This window comes from Bubalus bubalis, chromosome 10 (assembly GCF_019923935.1).
Source record: "Bubalus bubalis isolate 160015118507 breed Murrah chromosome 10, NDDB_SH_1, whole genome shotgun sequence".
NCBI classification, from domain to species: Eukaryota; Metazoa; Chordata; class Mammalia; order Artiodactyla; family Bovidae; genus Bubalus; species Bubalus bubalis.
The window spans coordinates 3,386,351-3,413,855 of record NC_059166.1 but is presented as its reverse complement, the minus strand read 5'-3'; the positions used below and the strand labels follow the sequence as shown (position 1 = coordinate 3,413,855).

Genomic DNA, 27,505 nt, shown 5'->3' with positions numbered 1-27,505 from the left:
AGCATTCTCTCCATTACCCTCTGATACCTATCTTTTATCGCCTTGCCGCTATTATGACTTTTCCTTCATTACCTTAATTTGTACAGCTGAAAATTCAGAAGCTAATCTGATTTTGATAGGAAGTCATATCTATGATAATTCTCAACTGCAATTGATAAAGGATAAAAATTGAAGGCAGACATAAAGAAATAACCTATGTAACATCAAATGCAGCAAAGGCCTTTAAATTGCACGCATGTCACTCTTTTCCATTGGGATATAAGAAATGCAGACAATGTGGAATTTTTAGATGTCGAAAATGCTTTTAAACTGCTAAAAGGTTTTCAAATCGTAACAGTTCTGATGGCTTTTCTTTAACAATTATCTTTAAAATCTTTCAAAAGTCGCATGCCTTTCTGTTTCTGTATTATTTTAGATGTAATATTAAGATTTTACATCACTTTCCAGTCTCCAACCACAATACATCATTTACTCAGTAACCACATATTAAACAAGTACAACTATACTATTCTTGGTCTGTAAAGGTTTCAAAGTAAAAATTTCACATTGTTCTATCAACAGATTGTATTGTGAAATTTACACAAGCTTACTCATGTGACTCCAAAACGGCAAGAGAAGCAGTTAAGTTACTTTAGCACAAAGAAAAGCTAAAGAACATGAAAACCTAAGAAGCACTTCCATGTAATAACCTACAAGTCACTAGGAACTATCAGTCACTGCTGGGGTGCTTGTCCGCTTCCTCTCCCCCCAACCTTCCTGTTACAAGGACTGAAAACACGCCAGACGCTCATCTGCAGGTTAGATGTATAAAATAAAGTTTTGGTAAACAATGCGATGTTGTTGATATAAGATAACAAATTTAGATCAAACCTGGATTGTTTAAATAATAGTCTACACATTCTGAACAAAAAGTACTTACTAGAAATAGTTTATAAGTTTGGCAGAGAACAATATAATTCACCTGGTAAGTACAGCTTTACTGATCCTTGCTTTGCCCAGCACCTTACCAGGAAAGACTGAAAATGCACACATGGAGTCACTATCACTCACCCTGGTCACCACCCCAGGAACCACTCTCCTGTGGTCAGGAGGGAAGTCACCACCGCAGGGGGTGTGCTCCATCCACACGCAGGCCCGCAGTTCCCATAATCAAGGCTAGTGACCTCCCACAGATATGTGTCCGCCTCTCCTGAGAGGCGACAGAAGCAGCAAGCTGCCTAGGGCGGGAAGGGAGGACAGGCAAGCCTTTGAGGCCGATGCCCACGGATCTGCAGAGGGAAAAAGGGGGGCGGGGGGAACAACCTTAAAAGTTGTAACAGGGACTCCCTAGGGGTCCAGTAGCTAAGATTCCGTGATCCCAATGCAGCGGGCCCTGGTCCAGGCACTAAATCCCGAATGCCGCAGCTAGAAGGCCCTGTAGGATGCAAAGAAGACAGAAGATCCCACGTGCTGCAACTAAGACCCAGCACAGCCAAACAGGGAAGTATTTTCTAAAAAATATATCTACCAACAGAATGTTTGCACTTCTCTATAGAAAACGGCTTCAAGAAAGAGAAATAAGAATGCACAGCTGTCTGAGGTTATTAACTAGAGCAGTCTATAGAACCATAAACCTTAAAAATTCTTTAAGGCATTTCTATTTTATAAAAGAATAATAATTGATGCTTGTAAGGATAAAAGGGAGAATAATTAGATTCACAATATACATCCAATAGGGTAAGAATGGTATCACACATTATTGGAAGATTTCTATGTAACTTATTAAAAGCAGATGCTTTACACAGACATAGTGCACAGACTTGTGGACACAGCTGGGGAAGGGGAGGATGGGACGAATTGAAAGAATAGCATGGAAACATATACATTACCATGAGTAAAATAGATAGCCAGCGGGAATTGGCCGTATGAGTTTAAGTGTTAGTCGTTCAGTCGTGTCTGACTCTTTTCGATCCCATGAACTGGTTTCTCTGTACGTGCACTTTTCTAGGCAAGAATACTGGAGTGGGCTGCCCTTCCCTTCTCCAGGGTAGCCTCCTGACCCAGGAGTCGAACCCGGGTCTCCTGCATTGCAGGCAGACTCTGAGCCACTAGGGATGCCCACTGTATGAGGCAGGAAGCTAAAACCTGGTGCTCTAGGACAACCTAGAGGGGCACGGGGGCGGGCAAGGCGGGGGGAAGAGGTGGGAGGGAGGTTCAAGAGGGCGGGGACATATGTTCACCTATGGCTGATCCGTGTTGATGTATGGCAGAAACCAACACCATATTGTAAAGGAATTATCCCCCAACTAAAAATAAATAATTTTTAAAAAACAACATGTATTTTAACAAGTAGATGCTTTAGAAATTACACTTGAGTAATCTGGGAAAGGTTTCCCTCCAGACAGTCTGGACCACAGGGGCAAAGGCGGTCCAGCCCAGGGCGACGCGGCAGGAGGCCACCTCGCAGGCGCCTCTGGGCTGCAGCGGCCTGGACCGCGGCTCGAAGCGCCCCCAGCCCTGGGCCCAGGCCTGCACCCTGAGGCTCCCGTTGCTTACGGTCTGTCCTCTCTGCACGGTTTTTAAGAACCACAGGAGCAAACTTCCAGTTACAAAGTCACTGGGATGAAAGGTAGGGCATAGGAAACACAGTCACTAACACTGTAGTAACTTTGTGTGACAGGTGGTAACTGGATTACCGAGCTGATCATCTCATAATGCATAAAAATACTGAATCGCTGTTATACACCTGAAACTCAAGTAACACTGTAAGTCAATTATCCTTCAATAAAAAGGAACCATGGGAAATCATGAATATAAATAAATTTACAAACTGAAAACCTTTCCAGGTCTGCAAGGTGCTGCTATTCAGGTTACTGTCCCGGTCACTGGGTGTCTCTGCCGGCCCCCACGGCAGCACCAGCGGCGTGTGCCCTCGGGGACGTCAAGCCCATGTGAAGGGCGTACCCGCGCCGGAATCTGGTTTCCTCCATCATCCGTCAGGGAGGTGCTTGCCTGTGATCAATCGGTCGGCCTTGCGGGGAGGGCAGCGTGTCTCCTGGACCCTGACAAGGCACCAGATCCCACACGCACGCCTGGGAGAGAAGCACCCCTTCCCAGGCCTCTGCTCCTCCAACAGAACACCTCCCGTCCACCCAGCCCTCCCCTCGCTCCTCTTCAGAGCATCCACACCCACCGATCAGCCAGCCTCCTCCTCCTCCCTGTCTCTTCCTCAAGGGGACGAGTGCCCAGCCTAGCTCCACCCCTGGACACACGGGTCCAGCTGGTTGGCTGAGGTCTGCCTGGACTGCTGGACACAGGCCTCAGAGCTGTGGACACTCCCAGCTTTGTTCACCTTTGTACCAACGCCATGAAGCCCTCAAAAAAACACTCACTGGATCAAAGTGCATACGCATGAAATTTGAAATAATCAAACAGGGACTTCCCTGGTGGTCCAGTGGTTAAGAACCCACCTGCCAATGCGTGGGTTCAATCGCTGGTTTAGGAAGATTCCACAAACCTCAGAGCTAAGCCCTGGCACCACAAGTGAGGAGCTCCTGAGCCCGAGAGCCCGAACTCTGGAGCAGGAGAAGCCACCGCAGAGAGAAGCCCACGTGCAGCAAGGGAGAGACCCAGCACAGCCAAAAGAAAAACTGATCAATTTTTAAAAATTAAATAAACATAATCCACCACAGAGATACCCAGGGAGTGTGCTCTGCTACACAAAGAGGTGTGTACATGCTAAGTCCGTACGGTCGTGTTCAACTCTGTGACCGGAGCACGCCAGGCTCCTCTGTCCATGGGAGTCTCCAGGCAAGAATACCGGAGTGGGTGGCCAGGCCCGCCTCCAGGGGATCTTCCGGACACAGGGACTGAAGTCGGGTCTCCTGCATTGCAGGCGCCTTCTTTACCGTCTGAGCCATTGCGGAAGCCCACACAGGAGGCGTGTGAAGTCCCAGTGCCCGCGGTCTGATGTCAGGAGGGGAGAGGCTGGTGCACAGCAGGAAGGCAATCGCGGGTCCTCTCCGGCCTCGTGGAAGACACCGGCCAGCCAAACCGCGGGCGCAGGCCCCGTCTGTAACCTCGACCTCCTTGGCTGTGCCCCACTCGCGGGGCGTTCAGTTCTTGGGCGAGGGGCCCCGTGGCGCGGGTGGCTCCCCGGCACGCAGCGGGCGAGCTCCGGCAGCGACCGCCTTTCACACCCACTCCCGCTTCCGCGGCACACTTTCACTTCCGGAAGCAAGGGAACCCTCTACCAGGTTCTTAGGTTGGCATAGAAAGATTTCTGTCACAAGTTTAAATAGATGTACGTTTCCACATGTTTTTTACAGCAAATACGTCTTACGCGTATTTCCGTCAACACCTTAGCGCCGAGGCATCGTTCATTCAGACTATGAGACGGTCCTGTGGCGTGCCTGACTGCAAAGCCGGTCTTCCACAGCCTTGAACGACCAAGTCAGGCCCGGTTCCCGTTTGAAAAAGTTACTTTATAAGGCAGACACATCCAAAGCTGCGCCTCACTTCCGGGGCAGAATCTGAAGACGGAGGAGGGGCAGGGGCAGGGGCAGCCGCGAGCTCGGCGTCCGCAGCAGCTCCGCGGGCCTCGCCCCCGCCCCGACCCTCCGTGGGGGCAAGGTCTCCAGGGTGGGGGGTCCGAGTCTGCGCCTCCGCGGGCCTCGCCCCGACCCTCCGTGGGAGCAGGGTCTCCTCGGCGGGGTCGGCGTCGGCGTCGGCCCTCCCTCGCCCCCGACCCTCCGTGGGCGCAGGGTCTCCTCGGGGGTCCGAGTCTGCGCCTCCGCGGGCCTCGCCCCGGACCCTCCGTGGGCGCAGGGTCTCCTCAGGGGGTCCGAGTCGGCGCCCGCGTCTACACGCCGGGCCAGCAAGCGGCGCCGAGACTGCAGAGGAGTCGGGATGAGCCCTGCTGCTGCTGTGGGGAGGAGCACAGTCCTGAAAGGGACGCAAACTCGTTTCTTCCAGAGTCTATGTGAACAGTGAAAACACAGAAATTGATTTCTTTAAATCCATTTCTTAACATCTTTGCCAAGCCCCCTTCTTGAAAAGGGGCTTCCCAGGAGGCACTGGTGGTAAAGAACCCGCCTGCCACCGCAAGAGACCTAAGAGACGTGGACTCGATCCCTGGGTCAGGAAGAGCTCCTGGAGGAAGGCATGGCTACCCACTCCAGTGTTCTTGGAAAATCCCATGGACAGAGCAGCCTGGCGGGCTATAGCCCACAGGACTACAAAGGGTTGAACAGGACTGAACCGACTGAGCAGGCAAGCATGCACGCCTCTTGAAAGTGGGAACACCAGTTTGAAGACAGTGGATAAGGAATTTCCGCCATTTCAAGGCTTTTAGGGCTTCCCTGATAGCTCAGTTGGTAAAGAATCTGCCTGCAAGGCACGAGACCCCAGTTCGATTCCTGGGTCAGGAAGATCCTCTGGAGAAGGAATAGGTTACCCACTTCAGTATTCTTGGGCTTCCTCTGTGAGTCAGCTGGTAAAGAATTAGCCTGCAATGAAGAAGACCTGGGTTCCATCCCTGGGTTGGGAAGATCCCCTGGAGAAGGGAAAGGCTGCCCACTCCAGTATTCTGGCCTGGAGAATTCCATGGACCGTATAGTCCATGGGGTCGCAGAGAGTCGGACACGACTGAGTGGCTTTCCCTTTCTCCATTTCAGGAGAGCCCTGGGGTCCGCCCATCATCTCCGCTGAGTGGGGGCATCTCCCTCCCTTCACCCTGGACACCACATGGAGGAAGACAGGCCCAGCAATTTCCCTCGGGCTTCTTTAATGTAGCCATTCCATTATTCACGCATTACTATTACACATGCATTGTAATAATGACACATGATCATATCTAATGTATATGTCACTATGCATTACGTACTCAGCATACATTCAGTATGCAAACCGTGCTAAAATGTTCCTAATATATCTAAATCATAAGTCCAGGCTGCATTACTCAAATCTTCCCCAGGATCAGTGATCAATGTATTAAGAAAGAAAGATATGCACATATGTATATGATAACAGGGATTCCTTGACAAACTGGCCATTCTGGGCACTAAGTCACTGACCTCTGTGTGCATCAACCTGGTAACCCACAGAAAAGGGTACAGCAATAACGTCTGTCCAGGCAAATTCAACTGTACAAAAAAAAATGCAAAGCACTCTGCCAAGAGAAATAACACATGCATCATATGGTTCCCAGAGATAAGTGCATATTTATACATGTGTCTGCTGATTTCTGTCGTCTTCTCTGCGAAGTGATTTAGGACTACAAGATGTTTAAAGGAAAGAAAAAAAATCATCGATACCAATTCTACATGGAGCACCAAAACAGCTCTTGTTTTATGAAACCGCTGCCCTTTCGACTCCCCACAGAAGCTGAATTACTGGAGCAGGCGCCCTGCCTTAAACAAACTGGGCCACTGGAGCAGGGAGCCAGCCAGCCACACTGCTGCGGGGTGGGCGTCCGCATGCCCAAACAAGGAACATGACCTCAGATACTCTTTCCATTGAAACAGGGCTTAGTGCTTTCCAAACGCCTGAAGCAAGGAATTTGTGTTCATCAAAATAATATATTCTTCTAACATGAGGGGTCAGCAAACTCCAGCCCATGCCAGGTTTTGTAAATAAGGTCATTCATCCCTGCTCTGCCCATGTCTTCCCGCTATGGCAGCAGAGCTGAGCCGGGATGACAGAAGCTGTGTCCCACCAAGTCTAAAACAGGAACTGTCAAGCCCTTCACAGAAACAGTCCACCCTGTTATCAGACAACAAATTCATATCGATGCTTTCATATAGTTTTAGCATTTACTTTGAAATAGTCTGTTTCTCAGTAGTCTTAGGTAACCACTGTATTGATTGTATTGAATCGATTATTTACACGATCTTCTGATTTGGAAACATCCGACAGGAAAGGTATCTTCCGTTGTTCCGTCACTAAGTCGTGTCTCACTTTATGGGACCCCATGGACTGCAGTGTACCAGGCTCCTCCCAGAGTTCGCTCAGATTCCTATCCACTGAGTCAGTGATGCTGTCGAACCATCTCATCCTCTGTCACCCGCTTCTCCTTTCGCCTTCAATCTTTCCCAGCATCAGGGTCTTTTCCAGTGAGTTGGTTCTTCCCAACAGGTAGCCAAAGTATAGGAGCTTCAGCTTCAGCATCAGCCCTTCCAATGAATATTCAAGGTTGATTTCTTCTGGAATTGACTTGCTAACCTAAATTCCATCTGTGCCAAATGTATAAATAAAGCTACATTCCCTCTGCAGTTTTAATATATTATCCAGAAGAAATGCTTGTGAAAGCTGAGGACAAGGAACAGCAACATGAAACTTCTGGTTTCTGGCCCAGCAATGGGGGCCTGTTCCTAGCAAGGTGAGACCCCCTCTCCGGACCCAGGGTGGTCTGCATCCTATGTGTGTGCACACCCTGAGCCCGGAAGGAGAGACAAGGCCCTCCGGCAAGTGCAGGAGTGTCTGGAAGTGCAGGGTGAGCACCAAGGAGGATCATCCCCAGTGGGGAGGTGGGTGACCACTGCTGGCTGGCTCCCACCCCGAGCCTTGAGGGGGAGGGGGCAACCCTTGTGGAGAGAGGTCCCTCTGCTCCAGGGGGGTGGAGGCCAGCAGAGCATGAAAGTGAAAGTCGCTCAGTCGTGTCCGACTCTTTGTGACCCCATGGACTGTACAGTCCATGGAATTCTCCAGGCCAGAATACTGGAGTGGGTAGCCTTTCCCTTCTCCAGGGGATCTTTCCAACCCAGGGATCGAACCCAGGTATCCCACATTGCATGTGGATTCTTTACCAGCTGAGCCACCAGGGAAGCCCAAGAATACTGGAGTGGGTAGCCTGTCCCTTCTCCAGCTGATCTTCTCAACCCAGGAATCAAACCAGGGTCTCCTGCATTGCAGGTGGACTCTTTACCAACTGAGCTATGAGGCCTGGAATCACCTCCCAAATCAACTACCTCTGTTTTCAGGGAAGGTCGAACTAAGAAACTAGAGTTCCTTGAAATCTTTTCTCAAGGGAAACTGAGTATTAAGAGAACCGCTGGAGCCGGAGGTGTGAGCCCAGGGTGACTTCACAGACACGCATCCACACTCAGCTCCAGGGGACCTGCAGGAGCTCTCAGATGAGACCTCCCCCCAACCTCCCACAAGCTTCAGCCGGGCACTTGATGCCACCGGGAGCAGCTACTAGGCCACCCACAGATGGTTCACAGACTCCTGCGCTTGAGGACGGGCTCCTCACACAAAAGAAGAGAGCAGGACAAACGAGGCAACAACACCCAGCAGGCGACGCACGCAGCAGGTCAGCCCCGACACCGGAGCCAGGAAGATGGGCCACCCGGGCCGCCAGCACCAGCTCTGCAGCGGGAGGGCCTGCAACTTCCCCAGCCATGCTCCATTATAGAACCCTCCGGGAAGCCAGAGATCCTTCTAAAAATCAGAGGCAGCATTTTAAGGATTTCTGAAAACTTGTGTATTTTCTTTGAGTATGGTTTTTCTAGTAGTCATGTATGGATGTGAGAGTTGGAGTATAAAGAAAGCTGAGTGCCGAAGAATTGATGCTGTTGAACTGTGGTGTTGGAGAAGACTCTTGAGAGTCCCTTGGACTGCAAGGAGGTCCAACCAGTCCATCCTAAAGGAAATCAGTCCTGAATATTCATTGGAAGGACTGATGCTGAAGCTGAAGCGCAAATACTCTGGCCACCTGATGCAAAGAACTGACTCATTTTAAAAGACCCTGATGCTGGGAAAGATTGAGGGCAGGAGGAGAAGGGGACGACAGAGGATGAGATGGTTGGATGGCATCACCGACTCAACAGACATGAGTTTGAGTAAACTCTGGGAGTTGGTGATGGACAGGGAGGCCTGGTGAGCTGCAGTCCATGGGGTCGCAAAGAGTCAGACACGACTGAGCAACTGAACTGAACTTTAATATTAAAAAAAAAAAAAAAAAAAATCAGCTGAGCCTCTCATGCATAACATAAAATCAGAATGAAAACTTCACAGATCTAAAGTTGTTACAGTTCAATGAAATCCAAAGTGCTCTGACTCAGATCTATTATTTCTTCTTTGGGGAAGCGAACATATACTGAGCACCTGTTTTACAGGTGAGCAGAGCTTAGCTCAGAAATCAGGCAGAGCTGAGGCATGAACCCACATCTTTTCCCAGAACACGTTTCCAGGGCACCAGTTGCTCTTGGGAAGCCTTCATTCGCTGCACACTTCATGAGTGATTCCTGCTGAAGACTCTGTGGGTGATCTGAGGTCCAGAGAGAGCCCACCTCGACCCCACAGTTAGGAAAGACAGATGAACAGTGAGCAGTTTCGGTATCAGGACAGACTAACCACCCAGCTCAGGTCTCCGTACAAAGAGCAGAGGGGCGGGCAGGAAGTGCTTGCTAAGGCTGCACGGGTGAATGAAAGCCCTGGGCTGCCTTTGATTTTTATGAACTCTCCTCCACTGGAAGTGAGTGACAGTCGCTCAGTCGCGTCCGACTGTGTGTGACCCCGTGGACTGCAGCCCACCAGGGTCCTCTGTCCATGGGATTCCCCAGGCAAGAATCCCAGAGTGGGGTGCTAGTCCCTTCTCCAGGGGATCTTCCCAACCCAGGGATCGAACCCGTGTCTCCCGCATTGCAGGCGGATTCTTTACTGTCTGAGCCACAAGAAAGCCCCACACTACTGAAAAAAGGAAGCAATTCAGTATTTTTTTAAAAAATACACATGTCCACTATAGAGTATGAGAGAATTCCAAAAGATCATAACAGATAAAAGCACAATTCTTCAAATTATTTGTCAAGTTTTTAATGAAAATAATATGTCATTGATAGTTTTGTTTCAGATAAATGCAAACCAGATACAGAGTGTTATTTTTTTTTAATTGTTTAAAGTGTAGCCTCGAAATTCACCCTTAGGAAGATTAACTGTTCATGGGTACATTCTCACCTCTCTCCAAGTGAGAGTTCATTAAATCACAAAAGAGAAGTGTAACATACATATATAGGACTCAGACCATTCACAGAGCTAATTCAAAATGTAGACCAACAATCTACAAAATTCTGATGTGAATAAAGAGCCAGCTGCAAAGAAAATATACCTAGGAACCAAATCTAACCCATGCTGCCCTCTGGACGGAGCCCAGAGGGAAGCGATGCCCCGGGCCTGCGCCCAGCCCGCCTGAGGCCACCCGGCACCCAGCACAGCCAGCTGCGGAGCTTCCCCATCGGACCCGAGAGCGGGAAGGCCCCGAGGAAACCAGAAACGTCCCTCCTGAGTCAGGCCAAGTGCAGGCGAACAGTTCAGAGACACAAGAAAATAGAGGTCAAAGACCTTGGAAGCACGGAGGCCCCCAAATGGGGGACATGACAGCCATTCAAACAATAGATCCCCTAAATGGAAGAATGCTCGTGATCGTCACTTTTTTTTCTTCAGTTCTTTTCCCTTTCCAAAAATCCTTCCCTTTTATTTTCAACATGTTTTCCTTTAATTCCTTGCCAAGAAAGTGGAATCGCTCTAAGGCTCCAGCCATTTCCTGCTATCAGTGTTTCCAGAAGCTACGCTTCCTGTAACTACAAAGAAAACACCTTCTGTGCCCAGTGGATGCGCCGGGCAGCCTTTCCCTTGCGTCCCTCTGCCCCCGACTGCCTCCTGCCCGCCATCATCTCCTGCCTCCCAGTGCCCTCGTGGGGCTGCCCTGCCTGCCTCCCGGGAAAGACGGTCCCTCGGGGCTCCTCAGGGCCCAGGGATTCGTGGACGCAACATGCTTCAGCACCTCCTCTGTTCAAGGCATCGTTGCCAACACTGACACACATCATTTCATTTCACCTTCGCTCCAACGTGGGCTTGTCTAACCCCACAAGCACCGCCTCAGGCCGAGTCCTGGGCATCCACTTAACAGATGAGGGACACAGACTCATTTCCAGGGCCTTGGACTACCTGCTTTTCCTTCCTGAGAAGTCACCAGCCCAAAGCACTACGAACACTGGCCAGGGTCGGCAGTGTGTCAACAGAGAAAGAAAGGACGAACAAGAGTATGAACTGTTTGTATCTCTCTCCACACACACACCCCCACCCCTCCCCAGGGGTCTCTGTTCACGTCTCATCATCACATTTGCAAAAAGATCGGGTCATCCCACCTGAAACCTGGTACCCAAAAACTTGCTGTCTTAATAGTCTGGGGTACTTTTCACCAGACTGCAACCCACAAGAAGTCATAATAATTTTGAATCTCAAGAATCTGGCCAGGATAATTTCAAAAAATGTACCAATACAAAACAAAAAGAATTGAAAATAACTTAGGAAAAAAAAGTGACAGATTTCCTAATGATGGCCCATTTGACAAAAGAAAAAAAAAAAAAAAATAGAATGGTTACAATGCACAGAAGGCGCCAGAACCCCCAGCTATGACAGGCTCTCAGGAGAAATGCAATTCAACGAGAGCAGGAACATTAATAAAGAATAACCTTTAACACGAAGGCATTCCCAGTGACCCGGAAAGCCTTGAAAGCATCTGCGGTGCTCAACAGAGTGAAGAAGGGATTCCAACCCCCTCCCCCGGCTCCACATGTCCCATCCAGGGAAAGAGAAGAGGGAGCATCAGGGCTGTGCCTGAAACCCTGGCTACTGTGGGGAAGTCGTGCCTTCAAGCAAGAGGCCCAAGTACGTGCAAGCTGACAACGTCTCATCCCCAAGGCTAGGGTGTGTAACAAGGATTAACTGAAGATCCCAGAAGCAAGGACACACGGGTCAAAGAAATCGGTGAAGGTAGTGACAGGCTGATGCTTAAGGTTAGGAAAGGGTCTGCACAAAATCCAGTAACTAGGAAGGAAGCAGCAGCTAAAATAAAACCAATGGGTGGACTAGGAGGAAATAATATTAAGTGATAAGACAAAGAAAAACGTCAATGGTATAAGCAGAACACAGGAAAAATCAGCAGGGGTGAAGTTCAAACTAAGGGGATAGGAAAGAAACCCACTCAGACACTCAGAGCAACAGGGAAGAGCAACTGTAAACCTAAAATAAAGTCAGAGAAGAAACCAGAAATGTGAGGATCTAAAGAATTCGGTTCCACCACAAAAGCACAGCCAGAAGGCAGGCACTGTCCTTGGTGGGCAGTGAGGTCTCTGAGGTCAGGGCGGGTTTCCACCGGGTCTGCCCAGACAGCGCCCACAGCGGCCGAGAAGGATGAATGGATGCATGAGCTCACACCTTCCCAGCTCGAAAGGAAAACACCATGAGGGAATAAATTACAATCCACCACCGTCTCCTGCCGAGGGGCATTATTCAGTCACAAGACCACTCAAGGTTACATTTGCACTCCCTTAAGAAGCTCTAAAATGCAAAGCCCACATTTTCACAGGGAAGACACTCAGTTTCTTGCCAAAATGTAGTGATTTCCACCAGATGAAGCTGGCTGGGCAGCTCTCCAACAGTGTAAACAATAGTTCATCTCTTAAATGTGAAACCATAGACTCAATCGGAGTCAGAAAGTACATTAAAATAGAAGTGGCTTTGTTTCCATTTTCAATCTGCGCATGACGTAGAAAGGAGCTGATAAGTATGAGAGGTAATTGATGCATGCGATTTTTTTTTTTTTAATATGCATGGTTTGACATTTCGAGATCTTGTGTAGGAGAAGTAAGTGGGAGGCTAGAGGAAGGCAGAATCAAGTGAACAAACTTCAGGGCCTGAAAAATCAACTATGATCTCAACAGGAGGACAATAAAAAAGAAAAAGCAAAGATTACATCAACCACAAACCAGGGCAACTACACTGTGGCCACCTGAAGCCAAGAGCCGGCTCGCTGGGAAAGACCCGATGCTGGGAAAGACTGAGGGCAGGAGTACACTGTGGCCACCTGAAGCCAAGAGCCGGCTCGCTGGGAAAGACTGGGGGCAGGGGGAGAAGGGGACAGCAGAGGGTGAGATGGCTGGATGGTATCGCTGACGCAACAGATGTGAGTTTGAGCAAGCTCTGGGAGATGGTGATGGACAGGGAAGCCTGGCGTGCTGCAGTCCATGGGGTCGCAAAGAGTCGGATGCGACTGAGCAACTGAACGACAACAGTTAGTTAAATGGCATTTCGGTAAAATCTTACTTCCTTTTCAATTTAATTTTGAATAGGTAATAAATTATTCAAAAATCAAAAAAAATATAAAAAGCTATGGCGTGAAGTCTCCCTACATCTCCTGTTGCCCCTGCCCCCGGGTATCCACTGCTCCCACGGAACTGCCAACAAAGCACTGGGCGCGCTTTCTGAGTTTCCACCATGTTTCTTTATGCAACACAGGCGCACACAGGCATACGCTTTCACTCTTTTCCAACACAAAAGTGTGGGTGTGTGCACGGCTTTACACTTTGCTTTCTCCACATGACGACGTATACAAAGAGCTTTAGTGCATTCATTTCACTGCTACAGATTTTCTTCAGCCTGGTCCCTACAGGCAACTTCCGGTGGTTTCTTCGACTGTTCTCTTCAACCAGCGCTGCCATCAGTTAATACTGGGATTCTCAGGTGGCACTAGTGGTAAAGAGCCCGCCTGCCAATGCCAGAGATGCAGGAGATGTGGGTTCAATCCCTGGGTCAGGAAGATCCACTGGAGGAGAGCGGGACAACCCACTCCAGGATTCTTGCCTGGAGAATCCCCATGGACAGAGGAGCCCAGTGGGCTACATTCCACAGGGTCGCAAAGAGTTAGATACGACTGAAGCAACTTAACATGCATGCTAATACCCAGTGAAGTCATCTTGCCTGTGTGTGAGTACATCTGAATGATAAACTCCCAGAAGTAAAACAACTGATTCAAAGTGAAGTGAAAGTCACTCAGTTGTGTCTGACTCTGCAACCCCATGGACTGTAGCCCACCAGGTTCCTCTGTCCATGGAATTCTCCAGACCAGAGCACCGGAGTGGGTTGCCATTTCCTTCTACAAGGAATCTTCCCAACCCAGGGACTGAACCTAGGTCTTCCGCACTGCAGGCAGATTCTTTACCGTCTGAACCACCAGGGGAGCCCAACTGATTCAAAGAGTACATGCGTTGTTAATTCTGATCGACACTGCCAAATGGCTCTCTTCCTGGGCTCTACCAATCGGTGCTCCCACCAGGAATGCACACCAATACCTGCCTCCTCATAAAATTACCAATGGTATGTTAAACAATCTACTAATTTTTGCAAATCCAACAGGAGAAAATGGTACCTTGGTGTGCTTTTAAATGGCGTTTATCTTATCATGAAAGGAGCTTCCCTGGTGGCTTAAATGGTAAAGTGTCTGCCTGAAATGCAGGAGACCTGGGTTCAATCCCTGGGTCAGGAAGATCCCCTGGAGAAGGAAATGGCAACCCACTCCAGCATTCTTGCCTGGAAAATCCCATGGTCGGAGGAGCCTGATAGGTTACAGTCCATGGGGTTGCAAAGAGTCAGACATGACTAAGCGACTTCACCAGCTTATCCTGAAAGAGGCTGAGCATCTCTTTGTTCATTTTTGACTATTTTTATTGGGTTGTTCTTTTTCTTCATCATTCTGGGAGCTCCCTGTATGTCAGGCAGAGCTCTGCTGTGATACGGACTATTAGAGTTTTCTTACAAGGCTGACAGTAAAGAAGAGCCTTGACTGCCCTGTTAGAAGCAGGAGAGAGATAATGCAGACAGGCAGAGGGTGTCACAGAATAAACTGTGATTCGATGTTATTTAGGACCATCAAAAGGTGTTTTTGCAAATGTAGACTAACTCCTCAATCTTTCCTTTGATTAATTCCAGATTTTGAGTCACATTTAATGGCTCTCCCTACTCCAAGGCAAAGTCAGACACAACTGAACTGAACTGAACTCCAAGGCTAGAAAGGAACTTCCTTGTTTCTATGGTATCTTTTTTTAAATGTATATTTAAACATATGATCCATATGGAATTTATCCTGGAGTAAAAGATAACCTCTAATTTTATTTTGTTTCCAGATGAGTACTCAGTCGTCCCCAAATCATTTATTCAATAATCCATCTCTACTTCTCCTACATGAGATGACACTTTTAAAGTATACTAAATTCCTCTACGTGTCTGGCGCTGTTTTAAGGTCTTTCAATTCTGTTGTACTGGTTTATCTGTTCACATGCCCACACCACATTGTTTGAATCTCTGCAGTTCTGTGAGTAGGTATTTAACCTGCCTTAAGATAATTAACCATGAGAGGCAAAGAACATTATCCTAAAAAGGCACAAGGACTGAGGACCCGAGAATGTTTCCACAGTAAACTTCTGGTCCTGGGACAAAAGAAAATTGGAAAAAAAGCATGCAGTCTTAATAGCAAAGATAAAGTGTACAATGACCCAAATGGAGGCAGCACAGTGATCAAGCTCCTGTGGGTATCACTGCAGAGGTTCATCTGAGAAGCTGCTAGAACCCCGGGACAGGGGAGCACACCCAGGTCGTGGGCAGAGCGGCGCAGCCTGACTGCCCCCCCCCCCCGCCCCCCTGCTCGGGGTGCTCCGCCCAGGCAGGGACGCGCTCTTCCTGCAAAACTGCTTCTTACACAGCACTCACCGACTTCTAAAGTCCAGATACGCTTGCATGCTTATAAATAATTCAGCATGTCCAAACACATGGCACTGTTTCAGCACTTCATAAGCAACGCTTTCTCTTTCCTAGTCTAGAAAATGTTTTTGTCAAAGTAAAAAGCTTTTTATCACCACCTCGGGAACTAAAGCTGAGGCGGCCAGAACACTCTTAATGCTGATCGCCCCTCCGCCCTCAGCCCTGGAGCTCCCCGAGCCCATGGCTCAGACACAGGAAGATGCCACGCTCTCAGCGACTCCGAGGCCCTGTCACTGGGTCCAGAGCATACTCAGACCCCGTGGAAAAGAAAAAAGAATCAAAGAAGTTCTGGCTTACACGGGCAGAATTTATTGGCCACATTACCTATCTCATTGTTCCTCTATGGAAACTCATGTTTTTACAGGACCGTCTTGCTCAGTCTCTCCCACTCTCACACCTTCTCCTGCTTATTCCTTAGACTTCTGTCACTGGCATTTGTGCGAGGCACTGAGGTTAAGACAAGGAATAGAAGGTGTTGCCTGCCCTCGGGGAGCACACGCATGTGGACCAGTACAAGCTTCAGGCACTGGGAGACACAGATGGGCCCGTGAGCAGCTGCAAGCAGGGCTGGACTCCAGAGGACCCGAAGCAGCCCTGGTTGGGGGGGAAGGGCTGGGTGTAGAAGGAGACCTCCTGACCCAGCCAGAAGCTCAGGGTCCCAAGCGATTGGCACCGTGGGCATTGGAGGGGAGGTGAGGCGGGAGGCGCCTGGGGTCACCGCACGGAGAGCTTTAAAGGCAGATGGAGGGGGACACAGAGGTCTTCCTGGGGGCGGTGGATACCATTAAAGCACGTGCTTCCCACTGTGAAACCCTCCACCAGTTGCCAGTGATCGCCTTTGATCTTGTCCACATCCCTCATCACACAGCAGCTTGTCGAAGGCAAGGATGAGTCCGGACCGACGCATGAGCAGTAGGGACAAAGGCAGCTGGTGCTCAGTGGACACGCGCATGTTAGATCATCTGATGACGCCCCTTCCCCAACCAAACACTGAAATGACCTGGGGTGGGGGGGGGGGTGCAGGGCAGGGCCGGACCTGGTAGTCTCTCCTGGCTCCCTCCCACCAGCTTTATCTTCCCTCCTCTGCAGGAAGCCCCCACGAGATCACCCCACTTCTGCATCCGGGATTCTGACGGCAGACTCCCCTCCAGGCTCAGCTCCACACGCCTAACACTCCGCCCCCTCGAGACACTTCTCAAGTCTCATCCCGCCGGACCATTTTCACCAAGCTGTGTCCTCAGAGCTCACAAGTGTCCACGCTTCCTGGTTCAACACAGACGAGCGTGCCCATGCTCTGTGCCAGCTCACCCTCATCCACGCCCCCCGACGCACTGTGAAGGGTCAGCCCTCCATGCTCCTTTCACCGTATACCTTCCCTCCTGCAAGGCTCTCCGATGTTCCCATCACTCCGCTAACTGTCCAGTCTCCCGTCCACCCTCTGACCAGGGCAGGACCTTCCAATCGCGCCCCTGACTCTGGTGTGGGCCTGGGCAGCTCGGCTCAGGGGACTCGCCCCACTACCCTCCCACTCCCATCCCCCTCAGAGCCCAGGGCGCTGCCCAGTCAGGGAGCCGGGCAGGAGAGCCCGCGAGGGGGCTGTCAGGCCCTCAGCCCCTAGGCCACTCACCCTGCCCCCTCTCTGAGGACAAGGGGCTCGGAGGTTCTGTCCCACTCTCTTTTTGCTTAGTCTTCAAACTCCTTTTCCTCAACGAATAACTCACCGGCCAGTCCTAGGTGGGAAAAGCCAGCACGTCCCTCCCCGGGCCATGGGGTGACCCCCAGGTCACGGGGTATCCCCTGGGTCATGGGGCGACCCCTGGGTCTCGGGGCGACGTCTCCCCTTCCTTCTGTGAGGATTGAACACCCCGCGGTCTCGTCTCCACTGCCCCCCAGCCCCTGAAGACAGCTCCGCCTCCACCGCTCCCCGGAAGCCCTGCGGAGGCTTCGCCTCCTGACTCTCAGACAGCCCCTCCTCAGGGCCTCCACGGCCCTTTCTCTCCCATTGGCTTTGCCTCTGGCCCTTCACTCCCACGGTTATTTCGGGTTCCCATTCAGAACAGGGCTCCACCTGCTCCCTGAGGAGTCACAGATCTCCTCAGTTCCCTGTCCAGAGCCCCCCATCACTCATCAGAGCCAGGGGGAGCCTCACCCCACAGCACAGGGCTGATTCTTGAGCGACCCCCACCAAGACTCTCGACTTCACCTGAAGCACTCGCAGACTCACAGCAGGGAACACACAATCCCATGGCTTTAAACACCATGATTATAATCTAAATCCTCCGGTCTTGGTCCATCGACCCCTTCAATTTCCAGACTTAACTTATCCAACTGCCTTCTCATCAGCTCCACTGAACTGCGCCACGGGCATCTCAGACTTGACACGGCCACACAGGACGCCTGAGTCCCTCCCGTCACAGCAGTTTCGCTTGGTGCCCCCGTGCTCCAGCCAAAGCCTAGGTCTTGTTCTGGACGCCTTGCCCCCCCACCCCCCACCTCTCCACGTAGCTGATCCACTTGCACGTCTCATACATTCTGCCCCCAAACACGGCCCCGAAGCCACGGAATTCGACGGCTTCCTTTGCCATCATCACCACCCTGATCCAAACGACCACTGTCTCTGGTCCCAACTACAGCGAGGTGGCCTTTGGGCCACCATATCCACCGCAGCCCCTCAGACTCACTGGCCTGACAGCAGGCAGAATGGACTGACCTCACGGATCACCCATCACACACCTGCCTAGAACCTTCGGAGACCGTCCCCCACCAGGGAGCAAAAGGCAAACTTGACAGGACCCTAACCGCCCGTGGGCACCTCAGGGAGGTGCTCCCAGGGGTCAGGCCTCACTCTGCTCCTCGGGGTGACCTCTGTCTGGGATGACCTCTTTCTCACGCCCACCGAGCTGGCAGCCCTCGGTCGCTGACATTCCAGTGTAACTTCCTCTTCCCAGAGAGACTCTCATGGATCACCCAGACTGGAGCGGCCAACTGTCCAGTTTAACTCACTGCAAACTCTGAAGATGCTTGACACTTCTGCTATCTGGGGTCCCCGCGTCTGACGGCTCAGGGCCTACAGCACAGCAGGCAGGCACCACCAGCAGGGCTTGCCACAGGGCAGGCACAGCGTCTTTCCATGCTGATCTTTCTTTTCTCCAGGTCACAGGACCATGCCCCCGCCCCCAAAATACACCTCCACCGTCCCCGACCTCACGCGGTCACCCAGCCCATCCTGCCCGGCCCGGCCTCCCCTCACCTGGAGGAGGGCCTGCCACAGAGGAGCCCCCCGCCCTCGCCTCCGCCTCTGCCCAGCTCTACCTCAGAAGGTGGTCTTCTCACCTTTCCCCTTACGTCTCTGTACAGCCCTTCAAAGGACAACCGTGAGACCCTCGGCAGCGGCCTGGAGAAGCTCCGTCAGTCTTACAGCCCCCTCCCCAGGAAGCCCCTCAGCCACCTCCTGAAGGGACGGGGAGGCACCAGCTCTGACTGCCTGCGGGTCTCTGTCTTGCCCATCGACCACTGCTTCCCACTGCCTCTGTCAGGACAATCACTGAAAGGATGCCATCTCTAGGCTTCCCTGGTGGCTCAGAGGTAAAGCGTCTGCTTGCCATGCGGAAGACCTGGGTTCGGTTGCCGGGTCGGGAAGATCCCCTGGAGAAGGAAATGGCAACCCACCCGCTCCCGTACTCTTGCCTGGAAAATTCCACGGATGGAGGAGCCTGGTAGGCTACTGTCCATGAGATCGCCAAGAGTTGCACGGGACTGAGCAACTTCACTTCCTTAATGGTCTGCCTCGGAGAACCTGCCCCACGGCCAGAATGTGAAACTAAAGAGCCTTTGTTCAGCTCAGGGGAACACCCTGACCCTGCCCCGGGGTTAATGGCTGCAGGAACTAAGAAATTAACACATCCCCTCCCGGAGGCCAGCCTCTTACTTGGCTCCTTCAGGTCCTCGCCCTCCCTGTTCTATGAAAGACCCAGCCTCCAGACTCCCATAGAGGGTACTCCAGGACACTAGTCCACAATCGTCCTGGATGCCAGACTTTGGAATAAACTTGCAGCTCCTTGCATCCACACCTCGTCTTCTGATTACCGGCTCGTCCTGCAGTGAGCAGACCACCCCTGGACTCAGGAACACAGACGGTAGGCTCCGATGTGCCCTTCCCCGGCCCTCTTCCCCCGGCCCTGCCTGGAAGAACCCTCCACTGCAAGACCTGGCCCGGCTGCTGTGTAATGTTTTCTGGGCCCTCCGAGGAGAGGGGCCTCAGCTCAGGCCCAGAGCTGCTGCACCAGCTTCGCCAAGGAACCTGCTGTCTGCTGGCCCTAACAGCCCTAACCTGCTGTCCGCTGGCCCGTCTCTGTGCTCCCTAACACATGGTGGGCCGACTCCTGGCTCCTCGGGACAGGGCCAAGGCCAAGGGCACTTCTGATGAGTGGCCTTCAGCGTCTAAGCTCCTAGAAGGCAGACATCATGTTGCTGTTCGGCTTCCTTTCGCCTCTGAATTTTCAACACAAGGATCGGCTCCTTCCATGGGTGTGTCACCATCTCTCCAGGCTCAGGACTGTAACCCAGAAGAGGAGCCCCTGCCCTCAGGTTCCCACCAGGCTCACCTTCTGCACAGGGAGACAGGCAGCAGCAACCAGGCCAGGCCCTGAGTGAGAGAACTGCAGAGGTGCAGAATGCGACAAGTAAAATCACAGTGCGGGCATCCTCTACGTCCTTTGTAAGATTTGAGCAGCTCCACCGCTGAGCTGACTATGGCTCCAATCATCAGCTTCTTATTGCAAAATTCAGACTCAAATTGAAGAAAGGAGGGAAAACCACACTTTGGAGAAGGAAATGGCAACCCACTCCAGTATTCCTGCCTGGGGAATCCTATCGGGCTACAGTCCATGGGGTCGCAAAGAGTCGAACACGACTGAGCAACTTCACTTTCACTTTCTTTCACTCAGGTATGACCTAAATCAAATCCCTTATGATTATACAGTGGACGTGAAGAATAGATTCAAGGGATTAGATCTGGTAGACAGAGTGCCTGAACAACTATGGACAGTGCTTTGTAGCACTGTACAGGAGGTGGTGACCAGAACGATCCCAAAGAAAAAGAACTGCAAGAAGGCAAAGTGATTGTCTCAGAAGGCCTTACACATAGCTGAGGAAAGAAGAGAAGTGAAAGGCTAGGAGAAAGGAAAAGATAAACCCAACTGAATGCAGAGTTCCAGAGAATAGCAAAGAGAGATAAGAAAACCTTCATAAGTGAACAATGTAAGGAAATTGAGGAAAACAATAGAATGGGAAAGACTAGAGATCGAGTCCAGAGAACTGGAGATACCAAGGAAACATTTCATCCAAAGATGGGCTCAATAAAGGACAGAAATGGTGTGGACCTAACAGAAGCAGAAGACAAGAAGAAGAGGTGTCAAGAACACATAGAAGAACTGTACAAAAAAGGTCTTAATGACCTGGATAACCAGGATGGTGTGGTCACTCACATAAAGCCAGACATCCTAGACTGTCAAGTGGGCCTTAGGAACTATTACTACTAACGAAGCTAATAGAGGTGATGGAATTCCAGCTGAGCTATTTCAAATCCTAAAAGATGATGCTGTGAAACTGTTGCACTCAATATGTCAGCAAATTTGGAAAACTCAGCAATGGCCCCAGGACTGCAAAAGGTCAGTTTTCATTTCAATCTCAAAGAAGGGCAACGCCAAAGAACTTTCAAACTATCGCACAGTTGTGCTCAGTTCACAGGCTAACAAGGAATGCTCAAAAGCCTTCAAGCTAGGTTTCAGCAGTATGTGAACCAAAATCTTTCAGATGTTCAAGCTGGATTTAGAAAAGGCATAGGAACCAGAGATCAAATCACCAGCATTTGTTGGATTATAGAGAAAGCAAGGGAATTTCAGAAAAAAAAACATCTACTTCTACTTTTATTGACTAGCTAAAGCCTTTGACTGAGTTTTTGTTGTTCAGTCACTAAGTCATGTGCAATTCTTTGCAACCCCGTGGACTGTAATACGTCAGGCTTCCCTGTCCTTCACTATCTCCGGGAGTTTGTTCAAACTCATGTCCATTGAGTCGGTGATGCCATCCAACCATCTCATCCTCTGTCATCCCCTTCTCCTCTTGCCCTCAGTCTTTCCCAGCATCAGCGTCTTTTCCAGTGAGTCAGCTCTTCCCATCAGGTGGCCAAAGTATTGGAGCCTCAGCTTCCACATCAGTCCTTCCAATGAATATTCAGGGTTGATTTCTTTTAGGATGAACTGGCTGGATCTCCTTGCTGTCCAAGGGACTCTCAAGAGTCTCTCCAGCACCACAGTTTAAAAGCGTCATTTCTTTGGTGCTCAGCCTTCTTTATGGTCCAACTTTCACATCATACATGACTTCAGATCTGACTGTAGGGATCACAACAAACTATGGAAAATTCTTAAAGACATGGGAAAACCAGACCACCTGACCTGTCACCTGAGAAACCTGTATTCAGATCAAGAAGCAACAGTTGGAATTGGACACAGAACAATGGGCTGTCCAATTGGGAAAGGACTACATCAAGGCTGCATACTGCCATCCTGCGTATTTAACTTGTATGCAGAGTACATCATTTGAAATGCTGGGCTGGATGAAGCACAAGCTGGAATCAAGATTTCCAGGAGAAATATCAGTAACCTCAGATATGCAGCCCTCTAACAGCAGAAAGCAAAGAGGAACTAAAGAGCCTCTTGATGAAGGTGAAAGAGTGAAAAAGCTGGTTTAAACCCAACATAAAAAACTAGGATCATGGCATCCAGCCCCATGACTTCATGGCAAATAGATGGGGAAAAGGTGAAAATAGTAGCAGATTTTCTTTTCTTGGGGATGGTGACTGAAGCCACACAATTGAAAGACACTTGCTCCTTGGAAGAAAAGCTATGACAAACCTGGACAGCATATTAAAGCAGACCCATCACTTTGCCAACAAAGGTCTGTATAGTCAAAGCTACGGTTTTTCCAGTAGACATGTATGGATGTGAGAGTTTGGACCATAAAGAAAGTTGAGTGCTGGAAAATTGATGTTTTTGACCTATGGTGTTGGAGAAGATTCTTGAGAGTCTCTTGGACTATAAGGAGGTCAAACCAGTCCACCCTAAAAGAAATCAGTCTTGAATATTCATTGGAAGGACTGATGCTTAAACTGAAGCTCCAATACTTTGGCCACCTGATGTGAAGAGTCAACTTACTGGAAGAGACCCTGATGCTGGGAAAGACTGAAAGCAAAAAGAGAAGGGGAAGACAGAGGCTGAGAAGGTTGGATAGCATCACTGACTCAATGCACATGAGTTTGAGCAAACTCTGGAAGACAGTGAAGGACAGGGAAGCCTGGCTTGCTGCAGTCCACGGGGTCACAAAGAGTGGGACAAGACTGAGCGACAGTGTAACAACTTAGTGGAGCTTCCCTTTAGTCAGATTTATATCAGCTGGAGGAGCTCGATCTACATTTTAAAAGGAAATTAAAATGTTTTTTAATTAAAACTGAGTTCTTCTTTTAAGAGGGAAATATTCCTTTTTCGTTAAAATTATTTTTTCTTTCCTTCTCACAATTTGTGAGCTGATTTTAACAAACAATAGCTAACAGTGTATTAACTGGTAAAATGTTCACCACATCAAGCTTAACCTTCTGTACAGTAAACAGAATCTACTACCTTGTATACTGCATTTGTATGTGTGTGATAAGTACTTTTAAGATCTACTCCCTTGGTAACTTTCAAATATGTAATACAGTATTAATAATTACAGTCACCATGCTGTATCCCCATCACTTATTTATTTATTGCTCCTCACTTAATTTTGTTAATGGGACAGAAAAAGTTTTAGATGCAAAATTACCTAAAGCTCATGGGTCAGGCTGACGTTGCAGAAGACACCATCTTCTACGGTTTCCACTGTTTCTCATTTAAATGTTTAGGGATTATCTTTGTTCATGGAAGTTGCTTGAAATTAAAAGAAGAATTTTGTGAAACTAAAAATTGACAAATCTGAATAACTCCTCCCGGTTCAAACAGCTTCTCCTTTGGATTAAACCCTGATTCCACCAGTCAGGACAGACACTGGCACCTCCACTTCACTGGGCTCTTTCCTGATCTCACCCGGGCCTGGCGGCAAGTCCTCACAGCGTTCCTCTGCTGGTTATCTTGGTGGGTATCCCATCAGCACTGCAGCTCCTCCGAAGGACTGGTTTCCGCTGTTTGCGTCTCCCTGTCAGTTGCTGTTAACTGATGTCTACTCAGTTTCGCTGCTGTGTGGTCAGCCTCGCATCCCACTGCAATCCCAGAATCATCAGGTCCACAGGAACAAGTTAAATGTGAAGTCTAGAGTAGAGTCTGTGTGTTACACACACTTGCTCTTAAAAGGGACCATATTTATCTCAGTTTGCTCAAGTGTTGGCCACACAGTATCTTAAGTCTCAAGAAACAGAGCAAGGAGTGGTTAGTCATGGATGGAGAGTATATTAAAAATCCACCTTTCCTAGACACATACACATTTTCTGTTCAGAATATTTTAGAAATATACAACAAATTGTAGCGTGAAGACGTGTTTGCCGCCTGCACCAACAAACACTTTCTCATCCTATCTCATCTCTCTCTATCTCATTTTCCTCGCTATCTCTGCTGTCTATGAGCAGTATTTTTCTTTTCTACAGCTCTATGCATTATTCACAGCAGCCTACTGGGGAAACACCCATGAGAAGAGAGGCAGGAGCATTTGTGTGAGGAAGAAAGAGACAAGGACCTTCCTTTAACTTTCGTGTGTCCTTAGGGCAGGATTCCCAACTCAACTCCAAGTCCTTGCCCCACCGGTGTACATACCTCCTGCACGCCCTGCCATGCTCCACGTGTAGACAAACTGAGCTGTTTCCTCCAAAAGACAATGCAGCTCCTACTGGCCTGTCAAAGCATGGCCTCTTGGCATTCCTTTCCTGTCTGTGTGCGCGCGCACACACACACACACACACACACACGCGGCACTGCAGAGCGGACTTCAAAGCAACACCTCTGCGAGCAGTGAAGTCCTGAAGCCCAGTGCCGGAGGACAAGCTCAGAGGTCAGCGCTTAAAGGCAGATGGCTGATGATGCTCAGTTGGCACCAGCCTGCCAGGGTCAGAGAGCGACCGCCAAGCCCCCTGGCACTGGGCATCATTGCCGCACTTGCTTCTCGGAGGCTCTCTTCTCAGGTTGGTGAACTCTGAGACTACAGCCTGGTAGGGCAGCACCTGGCAAGTGGCAGGAGCTCTTAATAAGTGTTTGTTCCGTGTATTACCGAGCGAATCAGTGAATCTGTGTGACCAAAATGCAGAGCCAAAATGGACAGGAGTGGAAACAGGATATTATACTCTCAAAACACGATTTGCTTTCCGATGATGGTAAAACAGGCATTTCTACAAACAACAATCAGACATAGCAGCCTTTATGTGACAACTTGCTTGTTAGACCCAGAAGAGATCAGACAGAAAGGAAAAAAGGGAATAAACGTCCACCAGCTATGACACATCCTTACACATGTGGGCACTTTTGCATTCTTACAGAAGCCCAAATTTTTCTCAAAAAGACTCATTTTCATTGACAAATATCAAAAAAGTCTGCCAAGGTTCAGGTACTTCAGCAATTCTCACAAATGTGGCTTGTCACGCAGCAACAGACAGAAAGAGTCCCTAACGTGAAGGACACAGTGTCCGAGCAGAAACTGATGCGGTCCTTAAAGCCACCATCTAGCCTCTTGCCATTTTTGCAGTGAGCTGGGTCCAATAATAGATTTTTCTCAAAAGCGTGTGTGCGTGTGTGTGTGAAAGGCCCTCAGTTGTGTCCGACTCTTTGAACCCCATGGACTACACAGTCCATGGAATTCTCCAGGCCAGAATACTGGAGTGGGTAGCCATTCCCTTCTCCACGGGATCTTCCCAACCCAGGGACCTTTAGTATTTACTACCTTAGTAATGTCCCAAAGATTTTTATAAACATTGGTTCCAATTCAAATCCCAAGCTACTTCTCACTGACTTGGTTAAGGGGGAGGAAAAAACAAACAAAAAAAAAAAACCATGAAACAAACAAACAAAAACCTTCAACAACTCCTGAGTCTATTATCACTGGGCCTCTCCCTGTGGAAACTCCCTGCAGGGCCGGGGGTGGGAAGGGGGGCAGATGGCCCTCTCCCCGGGGGGTCCTCTGTCTTTCCAAAAGGAAAGTTTGCTAAGGACTCTCCCAGGACACCTCCATCTTACCTGAGATGTTCATCTTTATTCTTCTCCCCAACACCCCTCCCAACCTGCCCCACCCCAAACAGCAGTAACAACAGGAACAGAAACCTCATCATTTTAGGGAAATCCCTACATACCCAGTCTCCCTAGCACAGTCATTCACCCAAAACTTTCAGACGCAAGGTATGGGAGCCTCCCCCCCTTCTCCCTCCCTTCAACCATCTGCAAATTGTGAAAAACTGCTGTTTTATTTTTTAGTGAAAGAAATCCCTAGTTCAGGAGGAAAGGGTCAGACTGGAACCCCAGTCCTAGGCACCGGACTAAGTCAGAGTGAGTTAGGAGCTCCACACTCTCCACCAGCCTTCCTTCAGTTCACTGCCAAGCGGCGTCCGTTTCAGCAAGTACAGATGTCCATACCTAACACGTCTAAGGGCAGCAGGCGAGGCCGCTCCCCGCAGACCGTGTCCTTCCTGAACCGCAGCAACTAGGAGTCATGCAACATCCGCAAGGTGGGGGCCCGAAGGAGGTAGACACCTGAGAGCTGCCCTGCGGGTCGGACTAGGGGGAGGCTACAGGATAGGGGTGTCCACTGGGCGTCCAGGGCCCACACCCCGCTGTCCTTTCAGGTCAACGGCAAACACGAGCAGAGACTGCCGCCAGCGGCTCCAGACCGCCAACAAGCGTCCGCGAGGCCGCTGTGTCCCGCGGCCCGAGCGGGCTGAACCTGGCCAGGGAGGCGGGAGCTCGCGGCAGGATGGGGGGCGGCGGCCAGGCCCCACCAGACACGCTCACACGCCCGGGAACGGCACCCCAGAGGCTCCCGGGCGGGCGGTGAGCCCAGACGGGTTCCGGCCGCGAGAAGGGGTCGGACCCCAGGTGCCCGGGAGGTTGCAGGCCGGCCAGGGCTGCGGAGTGAGCGGCAGATGGGAGCGGGAAGCCGAGAACGGCCACCCTGGAACCGCCGGCCGGGAGAAGGCGCCGCGGAAACGCGGGTCCCGGGCGAGAAGCAGACAAAGGCTCGGGTGCGCACGCGGCGGACGGTGGCGCCGGAGCCCGCGCCGAGGGCCGTGAGGAGCCGCGCCCGACCCGGCTGGCGCCGGAATTGCCCGGGGTTCCCGCGGGCGCGACCTCCCGCCCCGCCCCGGTCTCCGGTCCTCACCTCGCTCGCCCTCCATCCAAGACAACGGCGGCCCCCTCCTCCGCGCACCCGGCGCCTCTTCCCTGAACATCTCCTGCCTCCTGCCTCCTAGCAAATATCTGCCTCGATGCTTCTGCTCGGTTTTGCCCCCCTCCCCCGTGACACGCCTTTCGCCACCCCTGCTCCAGCGCGCTCCGAGCCCCGCTCGCGGGGAGTGTCCGGGGTCCCGGGTGGGGCGCGGCCCCAGGGGTCCGGACCGGCGGCGCCGTTCTCCTTCGCCCTAACAGCCCATTGTCTTGCCCCTTACCAACCCGAGCACCGGCTAAGCCCCAGGATCTAGACTCGAGATCCGAGAGAAAGTGGACTCTGGGCGGAGGCGCACCCATCTCCACGCGGTCAGTCCACGCTCTGGAAACGGGTCCCGGTGGGACCCGGGGTAGCCAGGCCGGGCCGCGACACCGAGCCCGGGGAACAGCCCGTGCCTCCACCTTGGGGAGCGCGGGGTCCCGGGGCCCTGGCCTGCCCTCCTCCAGCCGAGGCAGGCAGCGGGCGGGACCCCCCCGGAGGA

At 50.8% G+C, this 27,505-nt stretch overlaps 1 protein-coding gene across 2 annotated transcripts in view; it reads right to left on the bottom strand.

Moving 5' to 3' along the window:
* PDE10A (phosphodiesterase 10A) overlaps positions 1-27,505 on the bottom strand; it is a 265,447-nt gene that overhangs the window by 236,670 nt on the left and 1,272 nt on the right. The window lies entirely within an intron of this gene.